This window comes from Pristiophorus japonicus, chromosome 1 (genome assembly GCF_044704955.1).
Source record: "Pristiophorus japonicus isolate sPriJap1 chromosome 1, sPriJap1.hap1, whole genome shotgun sequence".
In the NCBI taxonomy this organism is placed as follows: Eukaryota; Metazoa; Chordata; class Chondrichthyes; family Pristiophoridae; genus Pristiophorus; species Pristiophorus japonicus.
In genome coordinates this window covers 342,239,652-342,251,974 of record NC_091977.1, presented here as the reverse complement: position 1 = coordinate 342,251,974, position 12,323 = coordinate 342,239,652, and the positions used below count along the sequence as shown (strand labels likewise).

The following is a 12,323-nucleotide window of genomic DNA, read 5'->3' as shown; positions in this document are numbered from 1 at the left end:
GATGCTTCCGACCGCAATTTCTGGGCCCACATATTCCAGAGACTTGGGCACTTCGTACACATCCCTGGGATCACTGGGGCGGCCCAACCAATTCAAGTAGGGGTATTCCATTCATACTTATGGTTATCCCGTATGTCGAAATAAATCAAAATGGAATTTTTAATTATTTAAAACACAAATTGCATTTTTTGAAAAGTAAATTTACATATTTCAAAGGGTCTAAAAATAAACTTGCCTTATTTAACAGGATTTTAAATGAAATCGTTGAAAAAAGTATATTTTTCTGTCCTTTTAAAAGTCTTGTGCTGATAAAAGCAGGCTTTGCATTCGCTGGGCAGAAGTTGGGTAAATAGCCTAACACCCGCGGAGGCCTTTTACTTCCGGATGCGTGCGATCTGTAATGAGGATTCTTGATGGATCGCAAGTTGCGGATTTAAGCACATGCGCTTTGCTTGCCTAAACTTGTAACCTGCGAGGCCCCTGTGGGCATGTGCGTGCCTTGCACGCACCCATAGGGACCGTGAATTCGGGGCCTTTGTAATTTTAAAAAGTAGTTTTAGAAAGACTCTGCACCACCTATTTCTCCGAGATGGTCTTGCACCACTTGCCAGGAATAAATGGTGCAGCTAAATCGGTGACTCCACTCCAATTTGTTTTGACCATGTAAGTGTTGCCATAAAATATTGTTCAACTGATAGTTGCTTTTGTAGAATGTAGTTTTTATTATCCTTAACTCTGTTTCTTAACCACATATGTTAGATTGCCACATTCTTTATAAATAGTCTCTTGTGTTCCTTCCTTGGATTAATTCTTGCCCGTTCAGGTGACCAAAAGCTTGGACACGGAGGTAGGTTTTAAGGAGCATCTTAAAGGGGGACAGTGAGGTAGAGTGGTGGAGAAATGTAGAGCTCAGTTTTGACCAGGAGTTGCTCAGTTTTTTTTGGAGTAACTTGATTTTTCTGGCATAACTTAAAAATCCCCATTTTGCACATTTAATTTGCACCAGTGTAAGTGAATTAGTTACGATTTTTTTTTCTCTCAAAAGGGGGAGTTACCAGCCACCTACGTCAGTTCTGCCCATTTAGGCAACTTTGGCCAGCTAATAGTAACTCCAAATCTACTTAGACCAGCATATGTGGCCACTTCAGGAAACCCTTGCGGAGAGTGAAGAAATCAGTGCAGGTAGGTACATCGGAGGCCGTTCTGCTTGGGCTAGGGGTGGGAGGCCAGCAGAACTGATAGTGCTCCTGCCTGGATGATTTCTATCAGTTCTGCTGGCCTCCCACCCCTAGCCCTGGCCGAGTGAGTTTTAAAAGACTAAGATTTAATTTGGTCACTAATAAAGAAACTTAATGACTAAAGAATGTGAATAGAATCAAACAGTTATACAGGACATCATATGACAAACTTCGCAAAGTTAATTTACTATATAACAGAAGCATTCGTGGAAGCTTAAACTACAAAAATAAAAAGTAAAAGATAGTTGAATTAATTTGCCCTAATCGCTCAACTAATTTAAACAACTATTTGTTTGCAATGATGATACTGGATCGATCGCACCGGGAGAGCACTCGGCCAGGGCTAGGGGTGGTCAGGAGAAATGGTAGTGTTCCTGCCTGGATGATTACTATCAGTTCTCCTGACCGCCCCTAGCCCTGGCCGAGTGGTCTCCCGGTGCAATATCTAGATGATTAAAGCTTCAAATCAACTACCCCTACTCACAGCAACATTTGACCGGCATCGGGTCCCTCCCACACAGCAGCTGCAACAAGACACGGAGAGGCTGGGGGCGAGGAGCTACTGCGCATGCACGGACACTCCACTGCGCATGTGCAGACATCCCGGCACTGTTTACGGTGCAGGACTCTGGCTCCACCCCCGACTCGACTGGCCATGCTGCGCGACCACAGGGAGAAGGCCGGACAGTGGCCAAAGTGGGGAGGAATTTTTTCGCCGCACTTCTGAACAGAGAAAAACGGCGCATCTCTGGTAAGTGCGCTTGAAAAAAAGGGGTGGGCCAAAATTGAATCCCCTGGCAGGGAATTCCAGACTTAGGGGCTAGATAGCTGAAGGTACAGCTGCCAGTGCAGTGGCGAAGCAAATCGGGAGTGTACAAGAGGCCAGAATTGGAGGAACGCAGAGTTTTCGAAGCATTGTAGGGCTGGATGAGAGCAGAGTTCAAGCTTTGTCAAAATACATTTTATTTTTAAATAGATACGTTATGTAGGAGATGGAATGGGAAGAATAAATTTGGACATGCCTGTAAATAAAATTTATCATAGAATTCTCCAGGGAAAAGGAACATAGATAAGTGAATTAGGAAAATGGAAGTATTGAGGACAATAACAATTACTATTTGTCACTCCATAGAAATGCTGATAGTAATGGTCAAGGCTATGGAGGGATTTGAACACAAGGATGAGAATTTTAAATTTGAAGCATTGCTGGACTGGGATGCTTTCAGAGTATCAGCAGAAGGTGGACTGAGGCAGGGTTGGAGCCGAGCAATTTTATGGAGCTGGAAATTGGTGACCTTGGTGATGGATTGGATACGGGCTCAGAAGCTCAGCTCAGGGTAAAGTAGGTTAGTGTGGTTGTGAACAGTGTGGCTCAGCCTCAGTGGTCAGGGAGGGGATGGAATTGGTGGCTAGGGAACTAAATTTGGGGTGGGGATGGGTTAGGTCTTCCCAATATTTAATTGGAGCCAATTTCTGCTGCTATTAGATAATGGAACATGCCATGGAAGATTTTGAAAACTAAGATGAAGATTTTAAAGTTGATTTTTTAAATCGGTGGGCAGAAAATGGAAGACTCCATTGATAAGTAAAATAGACAGCACTTAACTTTATTAGAAATATTAAACAATGGTAAAACAAAACTCCCTTGAATTATGTATAATTGCATTCTGTTGCATTAGACTACATCTTCAAAATAAATGAACATATACAGCATTTCTATGGAGTGACAAATAGCAATTGTTATTGTCCTCAATACTTCCATTTTCCAAATTCACTTATCTATGTTTCTTTTCCCTGGAGAATTCTATGATAAATTTTATTTACAGGCATGCCCAAATTTATTCTTCCCATTCCATCTCCTACATAACGTAACTATTTAAAAATAAAATGTATTTTGACAAAGCTTGAACTCTGCTCTCTTTTTTTTTTTCTGTTGCTTGTTCAAAGTACATAAGAACATAAGAACATAAGAATTAGGAACAGGAGTAGGCCATCTAGCCCCTCGAGCCTGCTCCGCCATTCAACAAGATCTTGGCTGATCTGGCCGCGGACTCAGCTCCACTTACCCGCCCGCTCCCCGTAACCCTTAATTCCCTTATTGGTTAAAAATCAATCTATCTATCCGTGACTTGAATACATTCAATGAGCCAGCCTCAACTGCTTCCTTGGGCAGAGAATTCCACAGATTCACAATCCTCTGGGAGAAGAAATTCCTTCTCAACTCGGTTTTAAATTGGCTCCCCCGTATTTTGATGCTGTGCCCCCTAGTTCTAGTCTCCACGACCAGTGGAAACGACCTCTCTGCCTCTATCTTGTCTATCCCTTTCATTATTTTAAATGTTTCTATAAGATCACCCCTCATCCTTCTGAACTCCAACGAGTAAGAACATAACATAAGAATTAGAAACAGGAGCAGGCCATCTAGCCCCTCGAGCCTGCTCCGCCATTCAATAAGATCATGGCTGATCTGGTCGTGGACTCAGCTCCACTTACCCGCCCTCTCCCCATAACCCTTAATTCCCTTATTGGTTAAAAATCTATCTATCTTTGACTTGAAAACATTCAATGAGCTAGCCTCAACTGCTTCCTTGGGCAGAGAATTCCACAGATTCACAACCATCTTGGAGAAGAAATTCTTTCTCAACTCGGTTTTAAATTGGCTCCTCCGTAAAGACCCAGTCTACTCAATCTATCATCATAAGGTAACCCCCTCATCTCCGGAATCAGCGTAGTGAATCGTCTCTGTACCCCCTCCAAAGCTAGTATATCCTTCCTTAAGTAAGATGACCAAAACTGCACGCAGTACTCCAGGTGCGGCCTCACCAATACCCGATACAGTTGCAGCAGGACCTCCCTGCTTTTGTACTCCATCCCACTCGCAATGAAGGCCAACATTCCATTCGCCTTCCTGATTACCTGCTGCACCTGTAAACTAACTTTTTGGGATTCGTGCACAAGGACTCCCAGGTCCCTCTGCACTGCAGCATGTTGTAATTTCTCCCCATTCAAATAATATTCCCTTTTACTGTTTTTTTTTCCAAGGTGGATGACCTCACACTTTCCGACATTGTATTGCATCTGCCAAACCTTAGCCCATTCGCTTAACCTATCTAAATCTCTTTGCAGCCTTTCTGTGTCCTCTACACAACCCGCTTTCCCACTAATCTTTGTGTCATCTGCTCATCTGCTTTCTGTATGATGGAAGCAGGGCCCATCTTGCTTCAAACCATTACATTTCTATCATATCTGTTTTATGAGATTTTAGAAATGTTGTGAATTTAGAATTAAACTCTGCTGCTTTCGGAAGGTAACTCAATTGGTGTGTATGTGAGAGGAGGAGAGAGTGGCACAATGAATGCCAGTTGATAGTGTACTGGAGAGATGTTATCACGGGCTAATTGCATGGAAATCCTCATGCTTGAAACATTGGATTCACTGAAAGCCTTCACATCCATAATGGTTATCAAGGATTGTTCTCGAGACCAGGCTATTTGATACACAAATTAAGAGTTGGAGGACACAAAACTCATCCAGATTCCAGAAGCCAGCCGTTTATGCTGTGTCTGATGAAAGATAAAATTGATTAAAAAAATGTTATATACCTATTATGAAAGGACTGCTTTGATCTGTACTGGCAAAAGCCTATGTGGAGAAATATAAGAATAATTGGTTTTATCTATTCAAGAGGTTTCTTGTTTCAACCATGTGTTTGAGTTGTGGTAGTGAGACTGGACACTAAAAGCACTCGTGTTACAATTCTCAAACGCTCACAAAAAACTTCTGAAAAGGACTAAAGATTTAGGGCACTGACTATTCTGCTATATTCCTTTTGCTTTTGTTTAATTAAAATCATGTAAATTGGACAGTATTATGTAGTGTGACTTTTTTTTCACCTTTTGCAGGTGCACAACTTGTGCAAATTGTAATGTGAGATAACTTGGTAACAGGGTAAATGTTAATCTTTTGCATTCTACTGCTATTCATGGCATCCATAGGGTGCAAGTTTCAGAACTGATTGTGGATAGTGCAATTTGATCTGAACATGAATGAAGAGATTTGGGAGAAATTCTGAATTGTAAAACATACTCTTTCTTTGTCGAAGAACCTTCCTGTTATTTGGTGCCATTCTACCTTCGTCCATATATTTTTAGCCTAGAGTTAGTGGAACAAAAACTTGCTCAAAGGGGTCATCGATAATGCCAGTAGTCATTACAGACAAAGAAAGAACTTGCATTTAAATATTGCCTTTCACAACCTCGGGCCATCCAAAGCACTTTTCAGCCAATGAAGTACTTTTGAAGTGTAGTCACTCTTGTAACATAGGAAATGTGGCAGTGGTTGTGTGCATAGCAACAGTGTGGGAATGACCAGATAATCTGTTTTAGTGGTGTTGGTTATTTTGTGATATAAAAAATATGAATCTATGAACTATTGAAAGCAGAAAACATTGATTTTATGACAACACAGTGGGTCACTCATTGAATGTTTTCCATATTCAGTGGCTCTCTCGTGTTTCATTGGACTGTTCAGTCACCTAAGAACTCACTTTTAGAGTGGAAGCAAGTCTTCCTCGTTTTTGAGAGACTGCTTATGATGATGAGTGTTTCATCCTTTTTTTATATACCTTACCATCTGAAGTGTAAGCTATTAACTTGATTTCATCTAGTGTTTGTGCTTTGCATGATTGTGTCAACATGCCATTACAAAGCACTTCTAATTGTTCAATCTCAGTTATCTGTGACTACATTATACACTGATTTTGATGCTTTTAGTTAATGTTGTCCTTATGGACTTCCAGTGACTTGCACCTTGATTATCAGAACAGTCAAATAGTTGATATCTGCAAATATTGTACAGTATATACATTATACCACAGTATGTATTCTAATCTGTAGGTTCATTAAACTTTCTTAACATGATACGTTGTAATTCTTGAGCTCTGTTATGTTTCTGTAAAGTGAGCTACATAATCTGTGCTTTCAGTTTTGTATGTATAATTCCTGCCTTGTAAATGTAAATTTGTCTTGCGTTGCAGGGGGCTTCCAAAACCATAAGTTCTGTAATCTGAACAAAATAATTCCAGGTAAGTGTACTATTATGTGTGTGATTTAATTTGTAAAAAATTAAATGTGTATGTGTTCTGCATACTGATATTAAACGTTTCTTAATTTTGCTCATGTAGATAGTTGCTGTATTTCACAGCATTTGCAGTGATTAAAATCAGCTTGAATTTGCTGATTGAAAAGTTGTATGATAACTATTACATTCAATCAATGCATTGTCCTGAAATTCTTAGCTTGCTATTCAGTTCATAGTATGTATCTCATTTCCAATTGCAATGGTCTTTGTAATATGAAATGCTCTTGAGCAATGAAAATGAGCAGATTCTTGCATAAAATAGCGGGGATTTTTCTGATTGGGATTGCGTGATTTGTGTGCACAAATTAGACGATGCTGACTGAGAAACTGGGAGGAGATTCATAACTGGATTAGCAGAGGATTGCTACATGTGGAAGTTCTTATTCCCAAAACAGGCTGGGACAGAACCAATTAAGCTTAAATAAAGGAGACTACAAAGGTATGAGGGCAGAGTTGGCTAAAGTGGACTGGGAAAATAGATTAAAGTGTAGGACGGTTGATGAGCTTGCGTACATTTAATGAGATATTTCATAGCTCTCAAGAAAAATATATTCCAGTGAGGAGGAAAAGATGCAAAAGAAAGATAGCCATCCATGGCTAACTAAAGAAATAAAGAATAGTATCCAATTTAAAAACCAGGGCATACAAAGTGACCAAAACTAGTGGGAGGACAGAAGATTGAGAAGCTTTTGAAAGCCAGCAAAGAACGACTCAAAAATGATTAAGAAAGGGTAGACTATGAAAGTAAACTAGTATGAAATATAAAAACAGATGGCAAGAATTTCTACAGGTATATAAAAAGGAAAAGAGTAGCTAAAGTACATGTTGGTCCCTTAGAGGACGAGACCGGGGAATTCGTGACAGGAAACATGGAGATGGCAGAAACTCTCAACAAATACTTTGTATCAGTCTTTACGGTAGAGGACACTAAAAATATCCCAACAGTGGATAGTCAAGGGTCTAGAGGGGGGAGGAACTTAACACAATCACAATCACTAAGGTGGTGGTACTCAGTAAGATAATGGGACTAAAGGTGGATAAATCCCTTGGACCTGATGGCTTACATCCTAGGGTCTTAAGAGAAGTAGCGGCAGGGATAGTGGATGCATTGGTTGTAATTTACCAAAATTCCCTGGATTCTGGGGAGGTCCCAGCAGATTGGAAAACTGCAAATGTAACGTCCCTGTTTTTTTTTAAAAAAGGAGGCAGACAAAAAGCAGGAAACTATAGGCCAGTTAGCCTAACATCTGTCATTGGGAAGATGTTGGAGTCCATTGTTAAAGAAGCAGTAGTAGGACATTTGGAAAAGCATAATTCAGTCAGGCAGAATCAGCATGGATTTATGAAGGGAAAGTAATGTTTGACAAATTTGCTGTAGTTCTTTGAGGATGTAACAAACAGGATGGATAAAGGGGAACCAGTGGATGTGGTGTATTTGGACTTCCAGAAGGCATTTGACAAGGTGCCACATAAAAAGTTACTGCACAAGATAGAAGTTCACTGGGTTGGGAGTAATATATTAGCATGGATAGAGGATTGGCTAACTAACAGAAAATAGAGAGTCGGGATAAATGGGTCATTCTCGGGTTGGCAATCAGTAACTAGTGGGGTGCCACAGGGATCAGTGCTGGGACCCCAACTGTTTACAATCTATGTTAACGACTTGGATGAAGGGACCAAGTGTAACGTAGCCAAGTTTGCTGACGATACAAAGGTGGGAGGAAAAGCATTGTGTGAGGAGGAAATAAAAAACCTGCAAAAGGACATGGACATAGGCTAAGTGAATGGGCAAAAATTTGGCAGATGGAGTATAATGTTGGAAAGTGTGAGGTTATGCATTTTGGCAGAAAAAAAATCAAATTTATTATTTAAATGGAGAAAGATTGCAAAGTGCTGCAGTACAGCGGGACCTGGTGGTACTTATGCATGAAACACAAAAGGATAGTATGCAGGTACAGCAAGTGATCAGGAAGGCCAATGGAATCTTGGCCTTTATTGCAAAGGAGTATAAAAGCAGGGAAGTCTTGCTCAGTCATACAAGGTATTGGTGAGGCCACACCTGGAATACTGCGTGCGGTTTTGGTTTCCATATTTACGAAAGGATATACTTGCTTTGGAGGCAGTTCAGAGAAGGTTCATTAGGTTGATTCCGGAGATGAGATGGTTGACTTATGAGGAAAGGTTGAATAGGTTGGGCCTCTACTCATTGGAATTCAGAAGAATGAGAGGTGATCTTATCGAAATGTGTAAGATTATGAGGGGGTTTGATAAGGTGGATGCAGAGAGGATGTTTCCACTGGTGGGGGAGACGAGAACTAAAATAAGGGGCCGCCTATTTAAAACTGAGATGAGGAGGAAGTTCTTCTGAGGGTTGTAAATCTGTGGAATTCGCTGCCTCGGAGAGCTTTGGAAGCTGGGTCTTCGGATAAATTTAAGACAGAGATAAACAGTTTCTTAACCGATAAGGGGTTACGGGGAGCAGGCAGGGAAGTGAACCTGAGCCCATGATCGGATCAGCCATGATTGTATTAAATGGCGGAGCAGGCTTGAAGGGACGTATGGCCTACTCCTACTCCTATTTCTTATGTTTTTATGTAATGGTACAATGAAGATATATGAATGCCTAACAATTGTAATGCTGGATGCCTCCTCACAAGCACCACAATCAACAGCAACAACAACTTGTATTTCTATAACACCTTTAATGTAGTGAAACATCCCAAGGTGCTTCACAGTGGTGTTATGAGAAAGAAAGCTTGACACTGAGCACATGAGAAATCAGGGTGGGGGGTGGGGTGTGAGGCTGAAGGAGATTGGAGATGGGGAGGGGCAAGGCTATAGAGAGACTTGAAAACAAGGATGAAAATTTTGAAATCGAAGCGTTGCTTAACCGAGAGTCACTGTAGGCGAGCACAGGGGTGATGGGTGAGCCGAGTTAGGACACGTGCTACCGAGTTTTGGATCACTTCTAGTTTTTGTAGGGTAGAATGTGGGAGGCCAGCCAGGAGTGCATTGGAATAGTCAAGTCTAGATGTAACAAAGGCATGGATGAGGGCTTCAGCAGCAGATGAGCTGAGGCAAGGGCGGAGGTGGAAATAGCTGGTCTTATTTATGCTGAGGATTATGTGGTCAATAGCTCATTTCAGGGTCAAATATGACACCAAGGTTCAGCCTCAGACAGAGGTTGGGGAGAGGGATGGAGTCAGTGGCTAGGGAACGGAGTTTGTGGCGGGGGCCAAAAACAATGGCTTCGTTCCCAATATTCAATTAGAGAACATTTTTGCTCATCTAGAACTGGATGTCTGACAAGCAGTCTGACAATTTAGGGACCGTGGAGGGGTCGAAAAAAGTGGTAGTGAGGTAGAGCTGGGTGTCATCAGCGTACACGTGGAAACTGACACTGCAGATGATGTCGCTAAGGGGCAACATGTAGATGAGAAATAGGAGGGGACCAAGGATAGATCCTTGGAGGACACCAGAGGTAACTAGATGGGAAGAGAAGCCAATGCAGGTGATTCTATGACTACAATTAGATCGATTAGAATGGAACCAGGCGAGTGCATTCCCACCCAGCTGGATGATGGTAGAGAGGCGTTGGAGAAGATTAGAGTGGTCAACCATGTCAAAGGCTGCAGACCAGTCAAGAAGGACGAGGAGGGGTAGTTTGCCCTAGTCACAGTCACAAAGGATGTCTTTTGTGACCGAGTGCCGTTTCAGTACTGTGGCAGTTGTGGAAACCGGATTGGAGGGATTCAAACATGGAATTGTGGGAAAGTGGGGCACGGATTTGGGGGGCGACAATCACAGTATATCAAGCTTTCAGTGGCACTGAATGAAGAATGGCATGCCAAGATGATCAAAAGCCATAGTGTCCTAATTGGCTGCAACTACTAATGATATCTGCAGTATAGAGCTGACACAACCAATGATGGTTGTGTCTTAAAACTCGGCTCCACCTCTTTGCAGGTGTGCTGCAGTGTTGACCAATTGGCGGGGTTGGTACCATGGAGTGGTAAAGAGGGCAATCCTTGCAACCACGTCATGCAGCACCACCGCAACTTCAGCAGCCAACAACAGGTGCCAGGTTGCTCTGATACTTGCCTGCTGATTCTTATCTCCACCATGGATTTCCCTTCCCTTCCCTTCATTTTTGTCCACCACTTCTTAGATCCTCTTCCGTCAGCATTGACAAAGGCTGTAAAGAGGTTCAATTGCTTTTTGAGCTTTTCTAAGAGCTTTCAGAATTTTTGTCTGCAAATGTGGCATGTTTTTCAGTATTCCCATTCCCTTATATTTGACTGACTCACAATATTTTGCTCCTGTCACTGTTGTCCTCCCTGCATATGGAGCTTTCCTGAATTATAATAATGAGCTGCCCATGAAAAACTCTGGGTAATTTGATACATTTGTGTTCATGCGGTGGAAAATTCATTTCTAAATATTTGGGAATAAACTGCCCATCTCTGAAAATCCCTCCGAATGTATCTCAACTAGACAGAATCTTTTTAATAAATAAATAACTAAGTATTACCATATTCCTCGCTGCCATGCTCCACCTCAGTCAACAAGCTCCTCGCTGGAGTGAAACTAAACTACAGAACCAGTGGGAAACTGTTTGACCTTCTCCGCCTCCAGGCCAGGTCCAAGACCACCCAACCTTTGTCGTCGAACTACAGTACGCGGACGATGTCTGCGCACATTCAAAGGATGAACTCCAGGATATAGTTGACATATTTACTGAGGCATGCGAAAACATGGGCCTTACGCTAAACATCCATTTCCCATACCTCGGGAGCCTCTTATCAACAAAAGCAGACATTGATGAGATCCAACACCGCCTCCAGTGCGCCAGGGCAGTCTTCGGCCGCCTGAGGAAAAGAGTGTTTGAAGACCAGGCCCTCAAATCTACCACCAAGCTCATGGTCTGCAGGGCTGTAGTAATACCCGCCCTCCTGTATGGCTCAGAGGTATGGGCGATGTACAGTAGACACCAAGTCGCTGGAGAAATACCATCAACGATGCCTCCGCAAGATCCTACAAATTCCCTGGGAGGACAGACGTACTAACATTAGCGTCCTCGACCAGGCCAACATCCCCAGCATTGAAGCACTGACCACACTTGATCCGCTGGGCAGGCCACGTTGTCCACATGCCAGACACGAGACTCCCAAAGCAAGTGCTCTACTCTGAACTCCTTCATGGCAAACGAGCCAAGGGTGGACAGAGGAAACATTACAAGGACACCCCCAAAGCCTCCCTGATAAAGTGCGGCATCCCCACCAACAACTGGGAGTCCCTGGCCAAAGACCGCCCTGAGTGGAGGAAGTGCATCCGGGAGGGCGCTGAGCGCCTCAAGTCTCATCGCCAAGCGCAGGCAACAGAAAGAACGCGCGGCAAACCTGTCCCACCCACCCCTTACCCACCTGTGGCAGGGACTGTGGCTCTCGTATTGGACTGTTCAGCCTCCTAAGGACTCGTGTTAAGAGTGGAAGCAAGTCTTCCTCGATTCCGAGGGACTGCTTATGATGATGATTGGGTCAAATCTTGCTGTAAGAGGGCATCTAATGGTGACGTTTAACAGTAATTTAGAGTATTGTTTGTAGAGGATGCTTAATTTAAAGAATTAGGATGATCCTATAAGTTCTATTCTCTTCATACTTCTCCAGTTGTTTTTAATCTAAATGGGGAAAGGCTGTCAGGATAGATGAGTAAAAATGCTGCCTACCTGAGAGTGATAGCTTGTCACTTCATTAATTTTGAAATGACTCATTAGATTTTAAAATTAATCAAAATCCCCTCAAAAATGTTGTGCATTTCAAGTTGATCAAATAAATATTTGTTACTGTTTGACAATTTTCTGATTGTGCAAAGTAGGACAAAACTATTTTGTGTTACAAAAAGGTGCTACATTTATAAAGTGCTTCCTTTTACTATCCAGCATCCCTT

General features: G+C 42.3%; 1 protein-coding gene across 11 annotated transcripts in view; it reads left to right on the top strand.

Moving 5' to 3' along the window:
• LOC139273211 (cAMP-regulated phosphoprotein 21-like) overlaps positions 1-12,323 on the top strand; it is a 705,332-nt gene that overhangs the window by 112,200 nt on the left and 580,809 nt on the right. For all 11 annotated transcript variants that reach the window (XM_070889897.1, XM_070889855.1, XM_070889888.1 and 8 more), the window contains exon 2: positions 6,274-6,321. The gene's annotated coding sequence lies outside the window, so the exon portion shown is untranslated. The remainder of the gene's footprint in view (positions 1-6,273; positions 6,322-12,323) is intronic.